The sequence below is a fragment of the Bubalus kerabau genome, chromosome X (assembly GCF_029407905.1).
Source record: "Bubalus kerabau isolate K-KA32 ecotype Philippines breed swamp buffalo chromosome X, PCC_UOA_SB_1v2, whole genome shotgun sequence".
NCBI classification, from domain to species: domain Eukaryota; kingdom Metazoa; phylum Chordata; class Mammalia; order Artiodactyla; family Bovidae; genus Bubalus; species Bubalus kerabau.
The window spans coordinates 75,020,822-75,036,325 of NC_073647.1; positions in this window are offsets into that span (position 1 = coordinate 75,020,822).

Consider the following 15,504-nt stretch of genomic DNA (forward strand, 5'->3'; position numbering starts at 1 on the left):
TGATATAGTCTGAAGGAGCCACTGTTACTTTGAATGCCTGGGAAAAAATAGATCCCTGAAACACAGCACAGAATCAGAAGCAGCAACTTCATTTTCTTTTCAAATGGAAGAAAAAGAAAACATGTAATTCCTAAACCTACTTCAATTTTTAATTTTTCTAGTTCTGAAGAAACTGGGCGGAGGGATGGGGAAGTGCAGCAAAAGAAGGTGCAGAAACAACCCCATCTGCTACAGAAGGCCTCTACAGAACTTGAGCACTAAAAAAAGAAACAGACCGTGGCTGGCTTCAACAACTCAGCCTCTCATGGTTCAGTCGAGCCAGTTGTACCACAGAAGGATGCAGGGATTTGCTCAGAAATGTGGCTTTAGTTTAAAACACAAACGACCCCCTGCTGGAAAACAGTTGTAGAGCTCCTTGTCTGGGAAGGCAGGCACCACTCATTCACATACCACGCACTACTGCTCGCTCCCTAAGTTTCAGGGCCTCAGATCAGGGTGGGGTTTCCTCTTGGTTTGTAGTCCTTTCCTTCACAGCCATCATGTGCACATCTGCATGTGCCTGTAGTGTGCTGGCAAGTGTCTTAGTCTGCATGGGGCGCCATAACGAATACCATAGACTGCATGGCCTCGTCAACAGACGTTTATTTTCCCACAGTTCTGGAGGCTGGGAAGTTCAAGATTAAGGTTCAGCAGGGTTTAGTTTCTGGTGAGAGCTCTCTTCCTGGCCTGCAGACAGCCCTCTTCTCACTGGGTGCTCATATGGCCTTTTCCTCAGTGCTCACCCATGGGTAAAAGACATTTCTGCCTCTCTTTCTCTTTTTATAAAGCCAAACACTTTATTAGATTAGGATCCCATTCTTATGACCTCATTCAACTAGAATTACATCCTAAAAGCTCTATCACCAAATATTGGGGGTGAGAGTTTTAACATAGAAATTTGGGGATGGAATGGGGGACACGATTCAGTCCATAGCAAGAAGGCAGTGTAAGAAAACTGAAAACAGACACTTAGACCTCCCTGCAAGCAGCTTCTGGAAAGGTCTACCAGGAAAGAAAAGCACATATCAGATGAGGGAAAGAGCCCATACTCAACTGCCACTGAGTCAGTCTGCATTCCCCAAATTCCACCCTCTACCCCTAACACCACCCTGTTGCCATCTCTAATAGCCAGCTGTATACACTCTGTGAAGGAGTATCTGCTTTAACTCAGTTTTCAACAGGTACACCATTTATACCTCTGAGGCTCAATTTTCTTCCCTCTAAGCAGCAGCCCCCAACCTTTTTTGGCAGCAGGGACTGGTTGCATGGAAGACAATTTTTCCATGGACCAGGAGAGGGATGTGATGGTTTCAGGGTGATTCAAGTGTATTACATTTATTGTGCAGTTTATTTCTATTATTATTACATCAGCTCCACCTCAGACCATCAGGCATTAGATTCCACAGGTTGGGGACCCCTGCTCTAAGGAGAAGAAATTGGATAAATTTGGTACCACTTATCAGCATGATAAGAGAAATGAATATTGATTAGGTATCACAAGTGCAGAGACATGAAATGCTTGCAAAATGATAATCATAATTGCATTTGGACTAAGCACATTCTAGTACATTACCTCATTGGATCAAAGTAAGTCAGGAGTTGTTATTCCTATTTGACAGATGAGGAAACAAATACAAATGAGCTATGACAGTGCCAGGATCACAAACCAAGTTACTGTTGAAATCAATACTGTAGGCTAAAAGAATGTAAGCAGTCATTGATAAATTAACAGGGCCATCCTAGCCCCCTGGGCACAAGAAGTGCTGTTATATAGACAACACCACACAATTTAGCACTCAATTTCTTTCCTTTTGTTTCATATTTCATTCATCTGGTCTTCTTGAATTATTAATTTCACAAAATCAGAGACCTAGGTTTGTATATTATTGAATTACCTGTAAGGCTTTGCCTAGGACTAGGCCAAGAGGGTGAACTCACTGAAAATACTTAAATGTTGGTATAGCACTTTACAGTTTGCCAAGGGCTCTTGCATAGATTATTTTATTTCATCTTTATGACAACTACCAGAATATCATTTTAGGAAAGGTCATTTTGTCTTTTCATTCTCATGATGCTTATTTTAATGCTTTTGTTTTGGGAAATATTCACTGAGAACTTATCATTATTTTATCGTGAATAACTAACACTAATTGAATACCTACTGTGTAACAGGCATTGAACCAGGCACTGAGCCTAAAATGCTGAGAATACAAAAAGTAAATTGTGTGTGTCCCTACCCTAAAGCAGTCTTGTGAATACATAAATGATGAAGTTTATAACAATGTAGAGATAATCTCAGGTGAAAAGCAAAGGGTCTCAGCCATACACATACATGTATCCATTGTCCCCCAAAGCAACTTATCTCATTCTGTTTTCCAGATAGTTGTGATAGAGAAGCTCTTCATCACCTTGTATATTCTTTGCTTCCACTCCTTGCTCTTAGTCGTAGTCCTGGGGTTACATAATATAAAATTTCTTTTCACTTGACATCCCTTCAAATATTTGAAGGCAACTGTTATCGTCAGTCACCCTCTCCTAAGCTTCCCTGTCTCTGGCTCTGCCTACCCTGGATCCCCCAGAGCTGGGCCCACAATTTACCCCAAAGGACTCAGCCCTTCCCTCACGTCCAGAGCAAGGGAGGCTTGAGGTCAGAAGCACTCAGGTGGCCAGCCTGAGCCTCCTCCATTCCAAATTCCAATCCTTGAGGCTCTGCATTAGGGCACACTCCTTGTTTTGTTAGTTTCTGAACCCCAGCCTCTTTCCCACCTGTACCCTTGTTTGTAAAGCAAGAGATGAACCTGCAACTCCAGCATGTTAGAGGAGAGGAGAAACTAAGGAGGAGAGGAAAGGTTGCAGATAAAATAGGGGATCTCATGGGTGGAACAAAGTCCTCAAGGAGATAAGGGTGAAGTCCAGAACAAAGGTGAAGACGATGTATGCATGTGTGCTCAATTGTGTCCGACTCTTTGTAAACCCCATGGACTGTAGCCCTCCAGGCTCCTCTGTCCACGGGATTCTCCAGGCAAGAATACTGGAGTGAGTTGCCATTTCCTTCTCCAGGGGATCTTCCTGACCCAGGGATCGAACCCAGGTCTCCTGCATTGACAGGCAGGTTCTTTACCACTAGCTCCACCTGGGAAGTCCAAGGAGATGATGGGATGGGTCTTAATCTGTAAGAAGGATGCCCTATCTTCAAAGACTTAAGCAAACTAGTGAGTTGAATGGAGCTGTTGGTAAACTTGCTGTTGGAGAGGGCTGGAAGTTGAAATTGTTCCTGAAGCTGATTTTGAGCTGGTTGACACCAACATGAGGGCTTCCCAGGTCCCTCAATGGTAAAGAATCATCTGCAATGAAGGAGATGAGCGTTCCATCCCTAGGTCAGAAAGATCCCCTGGAGAAGGAAATGGCAACCCACTCCAGTATACTTGCTGGGACAATCTCATGGACAAGGTAGCCTGGAGGGCTACAGTCTATGCGGTCTCAAAGAGTCAGACATAACTTAGCGACTACACACACATGCACACACACAGCTCCAACATGACGATATTCCTTGTTAAAGCTGAAGTGCTTTTTGAGTGAGAAAGGGTAGTGCTCTACCTATTGTTATATATTTTCTTCCAGTTTTGCTAAGATATAATTGACACACAGAACTTTGGAGAAGGCAATGGCACCCCACTCCAGTACTCTTGCCTGGAAAATCCCATGGATGGAGGAGCCTGGTGGGCTGCAGTCCATGGGGTCGCTAAGAGTCAGATACGACTGAGCGACGTCACTTTCACTTTTCACTTTTCACTTTCATGCATTGGAGAAGGAAATGGCAACTCCCTCCAGTGCTCTTGCCTGGAGAATCCCAGGGACGGGGGAGCCTGGTGGGCTGCTGTCTATGGGGTCGCACAGAATCAGACATGACTGAAGCGACTTAGCAGCAACAGTATAAGTTTAAGATGTACACCATGATGATTTGACTTATACACATCATGAAATGATTACTACAATAGGTTTAGTGAACATCCATTGTTTCATATAGATACAACATTATGTTTATCATGTTGCAGGACACATCCTTATACCTATTGCTATGTATTTTTAATAATACCCTTGGATTCCCAGTTGAAAACTCATATTTCACACTGAAGTAGAACTTAAGGCTGTGAGGGAGGGAGGCAGGTAATTACACGCTGTGGGAGAAGAGAGCCATAGGTAGAATACTTGCTGAGGTGAATAGGAAACTGGCTGAGGGCAAAAACAGAAGTTCTCAGCTGGAATTTGAGCCTCTAGGTGTATAGTGGCATCAATTTTCTTATCTTTCTTCAGCAGTCACAACAGCTCAGATACATGAATGGAAAATGCAGCTGTTTTCATTCATTTATCAAAAAAACATTTAGTAAGTACCTACTTTATGTCAGGTACTATTCTAGGCTCTAAGAATATAATAATGAACAAAAATAGGATCACTTACAGTATCAATATGTCTGCATATGTCAGCATTTTCCCTTTCACTTGCTAGATTATGCAAGAACAATGAGAAGAATGGAAAAATGCCCTCCAAGCTCCACTTATCTACTAAGACAGATATAATCTCCAGATTCCAAATTGCAGCTGCTAAAAGTATTTGAGATAGGGGCCAAATGGAAAGAAGGCATGGGAAATGAAGAAGCATTGGGAGTGTAGAAAGAACACATAGATCTTAGGAAGCTTAAGAAAAAATATACTTCCTGAAGTTGACTGGTACATTCTGAAGTATGAAAGCTAATTCCATGGTTTACAGCAACAGACCCAAGAACTGGGATGAGTAGAGCAGGGGCAGATACCCACGTAGACTAGGTTTGATTCAGAGAAGCCAATAAAATGGGACTGGACAAAGAACCTCACAGAGGAGCTATATTTGCTGTAAGACAGTGGTCCCCAACCTTTTCAGCACCAGGGACCAGTTTCCCAGAAGACAATTTCCACAGACCAGGGAGGGGGCGGGGAGGGATTGTTTGAGGATGATTCAAGTGCATTACATTTGTTGTGTACTTTATTTCTATTATTATTATACTGTGATATATAGTGAAATAATTATACAACTCACCATAATACAGTCCCAGTGGTGCTAGTGGTAAAGAATCCGCCTGCCAAAGCAGGAAATGTAAGAGATTTGGATTCCATCTCAGGGTTGGGAAGATCCCCTAAAGGAGGGCATGGCAACCCACTCCAGTATTTCTTGCCTGGATAATCCCATGAACAGAGGAGCTTGGCGAGCTATGGCCCATGGAGTCACAAAGAGTCTGACATAACTTAGTGACTGAACACGCACACACACGCATGAGAGGAGCCTGGTGGACTACTGTCCATGGGGTCACAAAGAGTTGGACGTGACTGAAACAACTTGGTACCATAATGCAGAATCTGTGGGAGCCCTGAGCTTGTTTCCTGCAAGACAGTCCCATCTAGGGATGACAGAGAGCAATGGGGAATGGCTGTAAACACAGATGAAGCTTTCTCACTTGCCCACTGTTCACCTCTTGCTGTGCAGCCTAGTTCTTAACAGGTCACGGATCAGTACCAGTCCATGGCCAGGAACCTGCTGTAAGATACCCATCTGTTTACCTGCAAGGGATAGAGCTCTGGGAGTGTGAAATGTGGAGGGCTACCCTGGTCCACTTTCCAACACTGCAATTTCCTGCAAATAACTGAGACTGAATAATCCAAATCATTCAAGGATGGCTAATAAAAAAGGAACTGACACAGTATTGATAAAAGTATACTATCTTTTAAAAGGTGGAAATGTGCGACAGAAACAAAATGCCATAAATAGTTTTACCACTTAGTAGATGAAAATTTTTGCCCCAAATTCCTCCAACTACTTAAAAAAATAATGAGGTAACCAACTCTCTGAATGAAGAATACAAAGCAGAGATGAACAAATTCCAGAAGAGATAGTGATATAACAAGAAAGTGAAACTAGCAGAACTCAGGAGAAGTGATCAGATTATGGATATATTTTGAAGATGGAACTGATGGTATTCACTGATGGGTTAGATGGGGAACATGAATTGCATGAGCCCATTCCAATGACCTCAGAGAGTTTCTAGCAATGTGTTCATATAGTAGTGTGTTTCTATATTTACAGGAGACAAATAGGAAACAAATATATAATAGGAGAGCTTAACCTATTAGTTAACATTGGTTAAAGACTTCTATGATCATTAACTTTATGTGCCAACTTGGCTAATGTGGCCAGTTGTTTGGTCAAACACCAATCTAGAAGTTGCTGTGAAGATATTTTTAGATGTGATTAACATTGAAATAAGTAGACTTTGTTTCAACAGATTACCCTTCATAATATGGGTAGTTCTTATCAATCAGTTGAAGGCCTTATGAGCAAAGACAGGTTTTGCAGAGTAAAAGCAGTTCTGTCCAAATATTTCAAAATTGATAACTTCTTAGTATCTATCTTTCTCTCTGTGTCTCCTTTCCTCCCTCTCCTCCCTCTCTTATATTTTGCTTTTCTGGAGAACCCAAACTAGTATAACTGCTAGCTTGATTACACTCTCATTTCCCTCCCTTACACTTTCTCTCATGTTTGAGATCCAGCAAAGGGAAGTTCGGTGGCAGATATACTTAGTTTGTGTTCAGTGGCATATTTATGTGGTTTTCAGTCAGTCCTGTGTACAGATAAATCACTGCTAAACCATTGTGGTAAAGGAATGACTTCCAGAAATACCTCCACTATTCCTTCTGCTGAGCTATCCAGCATGGTAATACAAAGGGGCAAAGCCAGAGGTCTTATTACTGTATGAAAGTGTCTTATGATACTTGGCACTGAAAGTGTGTGAGTACCGAGGTAAGGTTTGTATGTATGGATTCACAAGCTAATCTGAGGAAATTTTCTTCAGTCCCCTGATGTGCAAAAAAGTAAGCAGGGCATTCAGTTCTCACTAATGCCTGGAGCAGAGGAAGTTTTGTTCTGTTAAAAATGTCCTCAGTAATACAGTGTATACAAGTATGCAACTACTTTTATTTATTCTGTGATGGGATTTGCATAAAATCCAGTTATCAGAATTCTTAAGTGTATAGCACACAAACCTGAATCAGTTCTACAAGCATCAGTTCTGCTTCAAGTGTGTGAAGTCGTGTGCTTTAGCATTCCAACTATCAATCATAATGATACATATTGATCAACCATGCTAGTGGAAAGAGTAAATTATCTTCCTATTTTCTAGATAAGAAATGTTATTACAAAACCACTGTCATATGAAGAAACCAACAAAAATATGAAGCCAAGAGTGTAGGGAAAAAAATATTGTAGACATGTCAGACAGTTAATTCATAAAAATAATATACTGTATTATTTTTCTTTTCTATTGTTATGTATATGGTATTTGTCAGCTTGTAAAACTTAGTAGTTAGTTGTGATTTCTCATTCTAAATAAGTATATTCATATCTGCTGGTACATTTATAATTAAAAAAATTCTTTTTCATAAAGAGGACCTTTCTCTTTCTGACTTACTTCACTCTGTATAATAGGCTCTCGGTTCATCCACCTCATTAGAACTGACTCAGATGAACTCCCTTTTATAGCTGAGTAATGTTCCATTGTGCATATGTAGCACAACTTCCTTATCCATTTATCTGCCAATGAAGAATAGCATTGAAACATATACATTACCATATATAAAATAGATAGCCAGTGCGAGTTTGATGTATGATGCAGGCGTGCACCCAAAGCTGGTGCTCTGTGACAACCTGCAGGGATGGGGTGGGGAGAGAGGTGGGAGGGGGGTTCAGGATCGAGGGGACACATGTATGCCTATGGCCAATTCATATTGATGTATGGCAAAAACCATCACAATATTGTAATTATTCCACCAATTAAAGTTTCAAAATGCACATGATGTGGATTTGCCTCTGGGTGTGAAAGAAAAGAGTTCTAAAAGATACGTTCTTTTTTTTTAATTTAAACTTCTTTTTATATATAATTTATTTATTTATTGACTGTGCTGCCCACGGACTTTCTCTAGTTGTGGTGTGCGGGGTTCTTGTTGCAAAGGCTTTTCTTATTGCAGAGCACAGGCTCTAGAGTGCACAGGGCTCAGTGGTGGTGGGCACACAGGCAGAGTTTCTCTGCAGCATGTGGAATTTTCCCTGACCGGGGATCGAACCCATGTTTCCTGCATTGGTAGGCAGACTCTCAACCACTGGACCACCAGGGAAGTTCTAAAAGATACATTACTTTTTGTTTCTTGGATCTTTTAGCTTTGGTTGTTGGGAAGAATACATATGTTATGTATTTGTCACACAACTAGTTTTTAACACCAAGCCCTGGTGGTTCAGCGGTAAAGAACCTGCCTGCCAGGCAGGAGACACAAGTTTTATCCCTGGGTCAGGAAGATTCCCTGGAGAAGGAAATGGCAACACTCTCCAATATTCTTGTCTGGAGAATCCCATAGACAGAGGAGCCTAGAGGTCTACAGTCCATGTGGTCACAAAGAGTCAGACACAACTTAGCAACTAAACAACAACAAGTTACAAGAAATTTATTTCTCTTTCTTCTTTTCCTAGCTCTAGTTTGTCCCATGGGTGTATCATGGTGGCTTAGCTAATGCCATCCTTCTCTTGGCCGTCTTCTACAACATGACATGTGCCTTGATTACTTCTTCTTTTACTCTCCCTTGTTTGTGCAACTTAGCCCCAACAACTGGATAAATGCAAATTACCTAGATGCATAGCTTGAAAGTAATGTAAACAATCCTACCTTCCCTCTGTTTTGATCTCAGGTTTTTCTAGGAAATTTATTTTTGTGGATATGTCTTCTTTGGAAAATAATATGTGTAGTAAGAGAATGAAGTAGGTATAGGCAAAATGGGGGAATAAAATGTCAAGTGTAGGCAGAACGAGGGGGGATTATTGAAGTCTGATGAATAGATTCTTAGGCCTGTAGTATATTTTCAATATATTTAAAATCTTTTATCTATGCCACATAGCCAATTTTGGATCCATGTGAAAGAATTTATGACCTGGAAGGTAGTATTTAGTCTCATGGAATCAAGGGATAGAAGAATCAAAAGGGACATCAGAGATCAAAATTCAGTGACTTCATAGTATAGAAGTCATTGAGGCTAAAAGAGCTGACCAAGATCATAAATATGGTGGTGGTGGCCTCAAGGACCATAAACCATGTAAACCAATAACAAAAGTAACCAACATGTCTCGTTTGATCAGAGCAATGACTCCAACCACTTAAGAGTTTTATCTGGGGAGAATGGGCAGCTATTTCACCATAGGTGCTAAACGTGAATGAAGAAAGTAAAATGCCTTTAAAAAGAACAAAATAATGCTATTATCAGTAACATGGATGGACCTAGAGATTGCCATGCTGAGTGAAGTAAGTCAGAGGAGAAAAATCGTATGACATCCCTTACATGCAGAAAATAAGAAATGATACAAATGAACTTACTTACAAAACGGAAACAGACTCACAGACTTAGAGAAAGAACTTATGGTTGTCAGGGTGAAGGATGAGGGGAAGGAATATTTAGGGAGTTTGGGAGGGACATGTACACTCTGCTATATTTAAAATGGATAACCAATAAAGACCTACTGTATAGCACATGGAACTCTGCTCAATGTTATGTGGCTGCTTGGACAGGAGGGGAGTTTGAGGGAGAATGGATACATGGATATGTATGGCTGAGTCCCTTTGCTGTGCACCTGAAACTATCACAACATTGTGAATTGGCTATACTCCAATACAAAATAAAAAGTTCAGGAAAAGAAAATGACTGCTTACTGAAGTAGGGGTGTGTGTGATAGCTCATGTTCAAATTGGACTTATTTAACTGTGTGCAGTTGAGAGTCTATTATGTAGCAGAGGAACTGAAGAGGGGAAGGGAAGTAAGATAAATGCCAGGAAATCCTCAGCCAATGTTTCTCAAAGTATGTAGTCTCAGAACAAACTACATCAAAGTCTCCTGGGAAGCTTGTTAAATTGCAAATTCCTGGGTCTTATCCTAAAACTACAAGAGAAGTTCTCTGGGGCAAAGCCAGGGAGAGTGCATTGAATAAACGCCTGCCTGAACTGATTCTGATACAGATGGTTTGGATAGGACTTCAAGAAGTACTCTTCTAGATTAATAGATTAATATCAAAGTAAATAATGATGTGATAGCAGTACTGTCCTATAAGAAAAAGAAAACACTCAGAATAAGGCATGATAATGATTCTACTGGAATAAATGTCCAAGATATCTGAGTTTTAGTTTCACATCTATCAACAATAAAATTTGGGGTTAGTTGTTTAATTCTCACCATCTCATTTTATTCACTTTGCAAAGGGAAGTTTTTGAAAGATTTTTAGCAGGGGAATGACATGATATAAGTTATATTTGTTGCTGAATAAATATAAATATTCATGCTAAATAGATATAATAAAGGGGTAAAACAAGAATGAGCATGACAGATCAGTTAACATTATAAGGCAAGTATACTCCAACAAAAATTAATAAAAAAATAAAATGAACTATATACTTTGAGGAGATATTTGCACTCTATAAAAATAACAACAGATCTCATTAAGAAATTTAAATAATTCCCTAAATTAAGCATGAAAACTAAACTTTTTAAAAACACACACAAAAATTATGCTATTGAACCTTTAGACCATGAAATTTTTTGTACCTTGTTTTATATTCTTTGATATATTCCAGTGTCTCCTGGTTTATAGTCTATGGGAACTTTAGTAGAATTTGTATCCTGCTGTTGTGTGAAAATTGTATAAATCTTAATTATGCTGAATTGATTCATAGTGCTTTTTGGGTTTACTATATCCTACTTTTCTGTCCATTCATTCTATTAATTTTTGAGAGTTTGATATTGAAACCCTAACTAAAAATCTTACTTTACTTTAAAAAAATAATCGTAATATATAGAGGAACTATATGTAACTTTGTTCTGTATTTTCCAAGTCTCCTCTAAATGTGTTATCATACTTTCATAATTTAAAAAATAAATATATAAATTATGCTATTGAAATAGCATGATAATGAAGGATTATGATAGCTTGAAATAGGTTGCTGACAATAGAGTTGGAGCATGGTGAATGAGTTTTGTTATTTGTGAGGATCAGTGATGAACTGGCTATCAGCTGTGAGGGAGAGGGGCTTCCCACGTGGCACTAGTGGTAAAGAACCCACCGCCAATGTAGGAGACTTAAAGAAAGTGGGTTCAACTCCTGGGTCAGGAAGATCCCTTGGAGGAGGGCATGGCAAACCACTCCAGTATTCTTGCCTGGAAAATCCCATGTACAGAGGAGCCTGGAGGGCTACGGTCCATGGGGTCACAGAGTCGGACACGACTGAAGTGACTTAGCACTATGAAGGAGAGAGAGGCTCATGGATGACTCATGAGTTCCAAGCTTGTGATGAATGATTGATATTTTAAGGGGATATGAATGATTTGAGGGTTCAGGTGATTGAGCATGAGGTTCAGATAGGTCAAAGTAGGTCAAGGCTAAAAGCCTAGGAGGAAATAGGGACATCTAAAGACTTTATGGTCTCTTGGAAGTCAAAGGGCAGATAGAGTGGGAGTAGGGCACTGGGAGGATGGGAGACTGTAGCCAGAGAGTGAGGTCCTCATGTATGTGATTTCCACAGTGGAAGAGTTCTGCAGGATGCCAAGGTCTGGGTTAGCGGTAGGCACAGTGGACTCAAGTGGAATGGATGTGGCAATCTGTGGAGCTGGAAAGGACAACTGTGATCCAGGGACTAAAGTCATCATCGCACTTAGGATAGTGACCAAATTGGTAGATGAGAGTAAACAAGGAATAGCTGGATGACAAGGACTGTAAAGAACTGGAGATTTTTCTATGAGTGAAGGAGGAATATTAGCTTAGAACCTGCATTGGGGAGCCTTTAAAGAAAATATCTTCCCTGTGCACTTGAAACTATCACAACATTGTTAATCAGCTATACCCCAATACAAAATAAAAAGTTTAAGAAGTACAAAAACCCCCTCCCCCATTCGATTTGTGAATTGTGGGAGAATGAACCCCTTACTTTTGAGACTTTTAAGTGTCAGTTTGAAGCAGGAATTATGGGATCAAACAGACAAGGTTTGTAAAGCAAAGAAGCACAAATGTCGTATCATTTTGTTTGTTTGGTGGGTTATACACTTTGGTTCCAGGAGTAGCACTTTAAATTTTTCATTATTAAAAATTTCATCTTATGCATATGAAAATATTTTGGGATGAAATGCTATGATGTCTGGGATGTGCTTCAAAATAATATAGGGTGGATGGGTGGGAGTTAAAAATTAAGCAAGATTTGCCACATGTTGATAATTGCTGAAACCCAGTAGTGGTGATGTGGAAGTGCCTTCCACTATTCTGTTTTTGTGTGAGTTTGAATTTGTCTTTGATAAAAGTTAAATAAGCTGCCTCATCTTTATAGATTCAGCCTATCCTTTTGCCTTACCTGTTCCCTATAGTCTCACTTTGTGAAGCTTTTATCCCCTCTCTAGGAGACCCACAGGGACAAGTATTCATCTGCATTTTACTGATAAATTATTGCATTTAACTTCTCTGATCCTGTTAAGGGATTTATCCAAAGGTAAACATCTGTTTAGCAGCAGATTTAGGACTAGAACTCCATGTTCTTTTGACTTCTGAACTAGTATGTTCTACCACCTAATTAAGTAAGTTTTTAAATTTCCATTAAGAGATTGTTAAAATTCAGAGGAGTTCTCTAGGGACTTGGATCTTGGAAACATAGTCTTCACTTGGTTGCAGGTCTGACAAAGTGAGATTGCCTTTGTACATGCTATTTCTTTTGCACTTAATGTTTGTTCCCACCCTCTAGCTCACCAGGTTAACACCTGCACGTCCTTCAAAGCTCAACTTACTTCTTCCCCCACACATATACTCTTTGTTCCATTACAACAATCATTCCCTCCTTTGCACCAATTTTGCATCTTGTTCAGTTTTTGTATTTCATATATCACAATGAATTGTAAATGTGTGTGTGTGGTTTTCTCTAATAAACTAGAATCAGGCAGTGTTTTATGAAACTTTAGGGCCTTGTACATAATGGCAACATCTAACTCATCTCAAACACTAGTAAAGTAATGCTCAAAATTCTCCAAGCCAGGCTTCAGGAATATGTGAACCATGAACTTGCAGATCTTCAAGCTTGTTTTAGAAAAGGCAGAGGGACCAGAGATCAAATTGCCAACATCTGCTGGATCATCGAAAAAGCAAGAGTTCCAGAAAAACATCTATTTTTGCTTTATTAACTATGACAAAGCCTTTGACTGTGTGGATCACCATAAACTGGAAAATTCTGAAAGAGATAGGAATACCAGACCACCTTACCTGCCTCTTGAGAAATCTGTATGCAGCTCAGGAAGCAACAGTTAGAATGGGACATGGAAAAACAGACTGGTTCCAAATAGGAAAAGGAGTACGTCAAGGCTGCATACTGTCACCCTGCTTATTTAACTTATATGTAGAGTACATCATGAGAAATGCTGGGCTGGAGGAAGCACAAGCTGGAATCAAGATTTCCAGGAGAAATATCAATAACCTCAGATATGCAGATGACACCACCCTTATGGCAGAAAGTGAAGAACTAAAGAGCCTCTTGATGAAAGTGAAAGAGGAGAGTGAAAAACTTGGCTTAAAGCTCAACATTCAGAAAACGAAGATCATGGCATCTGGTCCCATCACTTCATGGCAAATAGATGGGGAAACAATGGAAAGAGGGAGAAACTTTATTTTGGGGGGTTCAAAATCACTGCAGATGGTGATTGCAGCCATGAGGTTAAAAGATGCTTACTCCTTGGAAGGAAAGTTATGATCAAGCTAGATAGCATATTAAAAAGCAGAGACATTACTTTGCCAACAAAGGTCCGTCTGGTTAAGGCTATGGTCTTTCCAGTAGTCATGTATGGATGTGAGAGTTGGTCTATAAAGAAAGCTGAGCACCAAAGAATTGATGCTTTTGAACTGTGGTGTTGGAGAAGACTCTTGAGAGTCCCTTGGACTGCAAGGAGATCTAACCAGTCCATCCTAAAGGAGATCAGTCCTGGGTGTTCATTGGAAGGACTGATGCTGAAGCTGAAACTCCAATACTTTGGCCACCTGATGAGAAGAGCTGACTCATTTGAAAAGACCCTGATGCTGGGAAAGACTGAAGGCAGGAGGAGAAGGGGACGACAGAGGATGAGATGGTTGGATGGCATCACCGCCTCAATGGACATGGGTTTGGGTGTACTCCGGGAGTTGGTGATGGACAGGGAGGCCTGGCGTGCTGCAGTCCATGGGGTCACAAAGAGTCGGACACAACTGAGTGACTGAACTGAACTGAATATGTAGTTATTCAGCAACTCCCACATGCCTAAAACCAGTGGTAGAGGCAATAGGCAAATGAATGATACATGGGAGCCAAAATAAATACCCTGGGCTTGGCCAGTTTGTGCATCTGAGGGGTGAGTACTTGGATGTGGTATGAAATGGTGGTGCTGTGGGGAGCATTTTTCTCTTTAGAAACCAAGTCCTGTTATTCAGGGATCTTCATTTAAATATCAGAGTGATTGCCAATCCATGTAGAAACTGTCCCAAGATCCAGTCACTTACACTTTTTTTTCTCCAATAAAAGCCGACCTGTAGGATCAGATGGAGGTGGTCAACGTGAGAAGCAGGTGTTTTCTTCCTGCAATGTGTAACTAATATAGATAAAGCGGATTGCTTATCATGGTGGAGGTGGCCCACAGGATGGAAGGTGCAGTACCACACAGATAAGAGGACTTTATAATACTGGATAATAAAGCTGCTGCGTAGCACAGGGAACTCTGCTTGGTGCTCTGTGATGACCTAAATGGGTGGGATGCGAGGGTTAGGAGGGAGGCTCAAGAGGGAGGGGATATATGTATACTTATAGCTGCTTCACATTTTGGTACAGCAGAAACTAACACAACATTGTAAATCAATTATTCTCCAATTAAAAAAATACTGATATGTATACATACTCCTACAATGTGACCTTAGTCACTTTTGAAGGAACACCTGCTTTTTCTGTCCACAAATGACTGCTCATTAAGAACTAGACGTAATATATTTCTGAAAGGAATGCTTCCCAAAGCTTTGTAAGAAGGTGTGGTTAACTTTAATACTATATTCTTTGTCCTGAAAAAGAGAAGTGGGTTTTCACACATACAGTTAATGATAACCCTGTATGTGAGACAGCAGAAGAGACACAGATGTATAGAACAGTCTTTTGGACTCTGTGGGAGAGGGAGAGGGTGGGATGATTTGGGAGAATCGCATTGAAACTTGTATAATATATATGAAACGAATCACCAGTCCAAGTTCGATGCATGATACTGGATGCTTGGAGCTGGTGCACTGGGACAACCCAGAGGGATGGTATGGGGAGGGAGGAGGGAGTGGGGTTCAGGATGGGGAACACGTGTATACCTGTGGCGGAT